The following is a 7293-nucleotide window of genomic DNA, read 5'->3' as shown; positions in this document are numbered from 1 at the left end:
GTCGTACACTTCGGAGGAGCTGGTTTCAGAGTCTTCTTCGATTGCGGATCAAGAGAGAGTTGAGGAGAGTTGGAGTTGCGGGTTTGGGCTCTACGAAGAGGAAATTTTGGTGCGCGAGGATGGAATTTTGGTAGCAGAGTTGTACGGATGTTGTCATTGCGAAAGAATAAATCATATTTGCAGAATTAGAAGCGCTGAGGTCTCTTCAGAAAGAACAATTTTGGTAGCAGAGTTGTATGGATGTTTTCACTGCGAAAATTTGCAAAATTGTAAGCGTTGAGGGCTCTTCGAAGAAAACAATTTTGGTAGCAGAGTTGTATGAATGTTTTCACTGCGAAAATTTGGAAAATTGTAAATGCTGAGGGCTCTTCGAAGAAAGCAATTTTGGTAGCAGAGATGTATGGATGTTTTCACTGCAAAATTTGCAAAATTATAAGCGTTGAGGGCTCTTCGAAGACTGAAATTTTGGTGAGCGAGGATTTAATTGTGGTAGCAGAGTTGTACGGATGTTTTCATTGAGAAAGAATAAACTATATTTGCAAAATTAGATGCGCTGAGAGTTCTCTGAAGAGAGGAATATTGAATTATGGCAGCAGAGTAAATTACATTTGCAAAATTGTAAATGCTGAGGACTCTTCGAAGAAAGCAATTTTGGTAACAGAGTTTAATGGATGTTTTTACTGCAAAATTTGCAAAATTATAAGCGTTGAGGGCTCTTCAAAGAGAACAATTTTGGTAGCAGAGTTGTATGGATGTTTTTACTGCGAAAATTTGGAAAATTATAAGTGCTGAGGCCTCTTCGAAGAGAGCAATTTTGGTAACAGAGATGTATGGATGTTTTCACTGCGAAAATTTCGAAAATTGTAAACGCTGAGGTCTCTTCAAAGAGAGCAATTTTGGTAACATAGTTGTATAGATGTTTTCACTGCAAAATTTGGAAAATTGTAAGCGTTGAGGGCTCTTTGAAGAGAGCAATTTTGGTAACAGAGTTGTATAGATGTTTTCACTGCAAAATTTGGAAAATTGTAAGCGTTGAGGGCTCTTCGAAGAGAACAATTTTGATGATTGAGGATTGAATTGTGGTAGCAGAGTTGTATGGATGGTTTTACTGCGAAAATTTGGAAAATTGTAAACGCTGAAGGCTCTTTGAAGAGAGCAATTTTGGTAACAGAGTTTTATTGATGTTTTCACTGCAAAATTTGCAAAATTATAAGCAGTAAGGGCTCTTCAAAGAAAGCAATTTTGATGAGCGAGGATTGAATTATGATGGCAGAATTGTATGGATGTTTTCACTGCGAAAGAGTAAATTATATTTGCAAAATTATAAGAGCTGAGGTCTCTTCGAAGAGAGCAATTTTGGTAGCAGAGTTTTACAGATGTTTTCATTGAGAAAGAGTAAATTGTGTTTGCAAAATTATAAGTGCCGAGGACTCTTCAAAAAGAACAATTTTGGTAGCAGAGTTGTATGGATGTTTTCACTGCGAAAATTTGGAAAATTATAAGTGCTGAGGCCTCTTCGAAGAGAGCAATTTTGGTAGCAGAGTTGTATGAATATTTTTTATTGCAAAAAAGTAAATTATATTTGCAAGATTGTAAGCGTTGAGGATTCTTCGAAGGAAGCAATTTTGGTGAGCAAAGATTGAGTGTTATGGTATGGATGTTTTCACTGCGAAAGAGAAAATTATGTTTGTAAAATTATAAGCAGCAAAGGTTCTTCGAAGAGAGAAATTTTGGTATAAGAATTGTATGGATGTTTTCATTGCAAAAGAGAAAATTATGTTTGCAAAATTATAAGCACTGAGGGCTCTTTGAAGAAAGCAATTTTGGTAAGCAAGGATTGAGTTATGGAATGGATGTTTTCATTGCGAAAGAGTAAATTCTATTTGAAAAATATTGTAATTGTAATTGTAAAATTATAAGCGCTGACTTAAAGGGTATTCGTGATAACAGTAGAGACGTACGAATATTCTTATTGCGAAACAAGGAAGAGATTAAGTTATTGACTCCAAATTTTATGTAAATAAATTTTTACACTTGCAGTGGTATCTAGAAAGTTGGTTCGTTAGAAGAGCAAGAGTCTGCAGACAGTGAAACGCTAACAAAATAAGTCGAAGAACTCCATAGCATTAAAATTGAACAGTGAAGAGATGATCGATGAACTGAAAGATTAGTCGCAGTATAAAAAAGTGAAATTATAAGCTGAGAACTTCCTTGAACAGATAAATTTCGATTTACAAGGACTGAATCATGGTAACAGAGTTTTACAAATATTCTTATTGCGAAACAAGGAAGAGACCAACATTGGTCCCAAGTTATATGCAAATAAATTGCAATGCCTGCAGTGATATCTAGAAATCTGGGTTTGCAGATAGTGAAGTGCTAGAAAAAGAAGTCGAAGAGCTCCGAAGGATTAAGATTGAGCAGTAAAGAAATGCTTGGTGAACTAAATACTTCTTTGAAGAAATAAATTTTCATTTACAAGAATTAAATCACAATAGCAGAGTTGTACAAATATTTTCATTGTAAAACAAAGAAGAGTTTAAGTTATTGATTCTAAATTTTATGTAAATAAATTTTAATGCTTGCAGTGGTATCTAGAAAGTTGGTACATCGAAGGAGCAAGAGTTTGCAGACAGTGAAGCGCTAAGAAAAGAAATTGAAGAACTCCGTAGAATTAAAATTGAGCAACAGATGCTTGGCGAACTAAATATAAGAGAGTAACTGAAGCAATTGATTTCTTTGAAGAAATAAATTTTCATTTACAAGGATTGAATCATAAATAACAGGGTCGTACAAATATTTTCATTGTAAAACAAGGAAGAAATTTTGTTATTGACTCTAACTAATTTTAATGCTTGCAGTTGTATCTACAAAAATTGTTCGTTATAGGAGAAAGAGTCTACAAACAGTGAAACGCTAGGAAAAGAAGTAGAAGAACTCCATAGAATTAAAATTGAGCAGTGAAGAGATGCTTGGCGAACTAAATATAAGAAAGTAAGTGCAGCCATTGATTTCTTCGAAGAGATAAATTTTGATTTACATGGATCGAATCATAATAACAGGGTCGTACAAATATTTTCATTGTAAAACAAGGAAGAAATTCAGTTATTGATTCTAATTAATTTTAATGCTTGCAGTGGTATCTAAAAAGATGGTTTATCAGAGAAGTAAAAGTTTGCAGACAGTGAAGCGCTAGGAAAAGAAGTTCAAGAAAAGTTGAGCAGTGAAGAGATGCTTGGTGAACTTAATATAAGAAAGTAAGTGCAGCCATTGACTTCTTCGAAGAAATAAATTTTGATTTACAAGGATCAATTCATAAATAACAGAGTCGTATAAATATTTTCATTGCAAATAAAGGAAGAAATTGAGTTATCGATTCTAAATTTCATGTAAATAAATTGTAACGTTTGCAGGGATATCCAGAAAGCTGGTGCGTTACAAGAGCAAGAGTCTACAAACAGTGAAACGCTAGGAAAAGAAGTCGAAGAACTCCGTAGAATTAAGATTGCGCAGTGAAGAGATGTTTGGCGAACTAAATACAAGAAAGTAAGTGCAGCAATTGACTTCTTCGAAGAGATAAATTTTGATTTACATGGATCGAATCATAAATAACAGAGTCGTACAAATATTTTCATCGTAAAACAAGGAAGAAATTCAGTTATTGATTCTAATTAATTTTAATGCTTGCAGTGGTATCTAAAAAGATGGTTTATCAGAGAAGTAAAAGTTTGCAGACAGTGAAGCGCTAGGAAAAGAAGTTCAAGAAGAGTTGAGCAGTGAAGAAATGCTTGGCGAACTAAATATAAGAAAGTAAGTGCAGCCATTGACTTCTTCGAAGAAATAAATTTTGATTTACAAGAATTAAATCACAATAGCAGAGTCGTACAAATATTTTCATTGCAAAACAAGAAAGAGATTAAGTTATTGACTCTAAATTTTATGTAAATAAATTTTAATGCTTGCAGTGGTACTTAAAAAGATGGTTCGTTACAGAAAAAAGAGTCTACAGACAGTGAAGCGCTTGAAAAAAAAGTGCAAGAACTCTGCAAAATTAAGATTGAGCAGTGAAGAGATGCTTAGTGAACTGGATATGAGAAAGTAACTGAAGAATACTTGACGTAGCAGTGGAAAAAAGTGAAATTATAAGTTGAGAAGGTGTTTAATTGTTCCTAGACTTCCTTGAAGAGATAAATTTTGATTTACAAGGATCAATTCATAAATAACAGAGTCGTATAAATATTTTCATTGCAAATGAAGGAAGAAATTGAGTTATCGATTCTAAATTTCATGGAAATAAATTGTAACGCTTGCAGGGATATCCAGAAAGCTGGTGCGTTAGAAGAGCAAGAGTCCACAGACAATGAAGCGCTAGAAAAGGAAGTCGAAGAACTCCGTAGAATTAAGATTGCGCAGTGAAGAGATGCTTGGCGAACTGGAAGATTAGTTCGCATCGCAGTGGAAAAAGTAAAATTATAAATTGAGAAGGTATGCGATTGTTATTGGACTTCATTGAAGTGAAATTGCAAGCTGAGAAGGTGTTCGATTGTTACTAGACTTTCTTGAAGAGATAAATTTTGATTTACAAGGATCGAATCATAATATCAGAGTCGTATAAATATCTTCATTGCGAAACAAGGAAGAGATTAAGTTATTGACTCTAAATTTTAAGTAAATAAATTTTAATGCTTGCAGTGGTACTTAAAATGCTGGTTCGTTACAGAAGAAAGAGTCTGCGGACAGTGAAGCGCCAGGAAAAGAAGTTCAAGAAGAGTTGAACAGCAAAGAAATGCTTGGTGAACTGGATATAAGAAAATAACTGAAGAATAGTTGGCGTTGCAGTGAAAAGAAGTGAAATTGTAAACTGAGATGGTCTACGATTGTTACTAGACTTCTTCGAAGAGATAAATTTTGATTTACAAGCAACAAATTATAAACACAGAGTCGTACAGATATTTTCATTTGCGAAAGAAGGAAGAAATTTAGTTATTGACTCTAAATTCCATGTAAATAAATTTTAACGCTTGCAATGATATCCAGAAAGCTGGTTCACCACAAAATCAAGAGTTTACAGATACCAAATCACTAAAAAAGCTTTTTGTAATAAAATAAATAATCATTTTCTCTGCAATTTGTCTAATACAACTCGCAAACTGTTTTTGCATTATTAAAATGCAATCAGAAGTCAATTAAGGAATCAAAATTACAGTATGCGAGTAACTGAAGTACACAAACAAGAAAAACTAATGATTTTCTGCTGATTGTTCGTTCTTCGATACTTAAACAAGTCACATAAAAGAAGATATCTTAATTATTAGGTCATTAAGTATGAAAGCATCAATTTTGATAATCAATATCTCTGATATTTCATTTCGACTGCTCTTTCTTCTTTTTTTTATTACAAAAGTACATTATTTGGCTTTCAGACGCACTCTTTTCTTTTTAATACTCTATTTTATTGTCGTTTGGTGTTTAAATATTATTCTAAGCCATTGTATAAGTGAAAAATTGAAAAACAAGAGACTAATGAAGAAGAAGAAATTAATATTCAATTGTTTGATGAAGCGTTGGGCAAGGATGTGACTAATAAACGAAGAGTAAGTCGATGGTTTGCAAAATTCTTATTGTCGTTTGGTAGTTAAATATCGTAAGCCATTAAACAACTGAAAAATTGGAATACGAGTTCCATCGTGGAACCAATGAAGCGCAGACAGTTGTTGACGAAGCGTTTGGCAAGGATGTGGCTAATAAACGTAGAGTAAATCGATGGTTTGGAAGATTCTGAGCTAAAGATTTAGATTTTGAAGAGCTGAGAGAAGAAGTTGATGAAGATTCATCTGAAACGAGCCATGAATTAGCTTAGAAAGGCTTAGAGTTACTGTTTTGATAATATTAAGTCATTTGAAGGCGATTGGAAAAGAGAAGAAAGCGGGTTTTACATGAGTTAAGTGGAAATGTACGTTTTTCAAATTTTGTGAGACGTATATTGATATTTGGTGGATCCTTGGCTGTGTTTTTATATAAGTTTTCTTCTTTTTTAGATTTTTAAAAGTACATGGAATTTGTTAATTTTTTTCTTCGTTGGAACTTTAAAGATCTCAGAGCTTCAAAGTTTCAGAGCTGAAAACTTCAGATCTCACAGCTTCAGAGTTTCAGAGCTGAGAACTTCAAATCTCAGAGATTCGACTCTCTCAAACCTTCAACGTTTAAAGTTTCAAAGCGTAGAGTTTCAAATCTCCGAGCCTCAGAGTTTCGCAGCACGAAACTTCAGATCTCAGAGCTTCGTTATTCAAAGCTTCGAAGCTCAGAGATTCGATTCTTAAAGCTACGCATGTGGAAATGTACATTTTCCAAATTTTGTGAGAAGTACGTTGATATTTGTTGCTTCCTTAATTATTATCCAGTTATGTTTTCTAATATAATTTTCCTTCTTTAGATTTTGAAAAAGTTGCACTGTTTCCATATGGAAATATATGTTTTTTAAACTTTGAAAAAGTACATTGATATTTGTTGCTCTCTTAGTTATGTTTTTAATATAATTTTTTTTCTTCTTTAGAGCTCTAAAGTTATTCGTATGAAAATGTACAATTTCTAAACTTTTGTAAGAAACAGATTAATATTACGTTAATTACTACAAACAAATTAATTTGTAAGAAACAGATTAGCCATTCGAAGTAATATTTGTTGCTTTCTTAATTATTATTCAGTTATGTTTTTCAATATAATCTTCTTTCTTCTGTAGATCTTTGAATTTATGCGTGTGAAAATGTAATTTTTCAAAGTTTGTGCGAAGTAAATTGATATTTGTTGCTTTGTTAATTATGTTTTCCAATAGAATCTTTCTTCTTTAGATTTTTGTTGATGTTTTACAAATTTTGACGAAGTATATTAATATTTGTAGCTTTCATAGTTATATTTTTAATATAATTTTTTTTTTTCTATTCGTGTTCGATTTCTAAACTTTTGTGAGAAACAGATTAATATTTGTTGCTTTCTTAGTTATTATCCAATTATGTTTTCCAGTTACGCATGTGAAAATGTACATTTTCTAAACTTTGTGAGAAGAATATTGATATTTCTTATGGCTTTTTCAATGTAATCTGTCTTCTTCTTTAGTATTTTAATGTTACGCATGTGAAAATGTACATTTTTTAAACTTTGTAAGAAGTACATTGATATTTCTTATGTTTTTTTCAATATAATATTTTTTCTTCTTTAGTATTTTAAAGTTACGCATGTGAAAATATACAACTTCTAAACTTTGTGAGAAGTACATTGATATTTTTCATGTTTTTC

The sequence above is a fragment of the Xylocopa sonorina genome, chromosome 16 (genome assembly GCF_050948175.1).
Source record: "Xylocopa sonorina isolate GNS202 chromosome 16, iyXylSono1_principal, whole genome shotgun sequence".
NCBI lineage: Eukaryota > Metazoa > Arthropoda > Insecta > Hymenoptera > Apidae > Xylocopa > Xylocopa sonorina.
Note: the sequence above shows the minus strand (reverse complement) of the source record.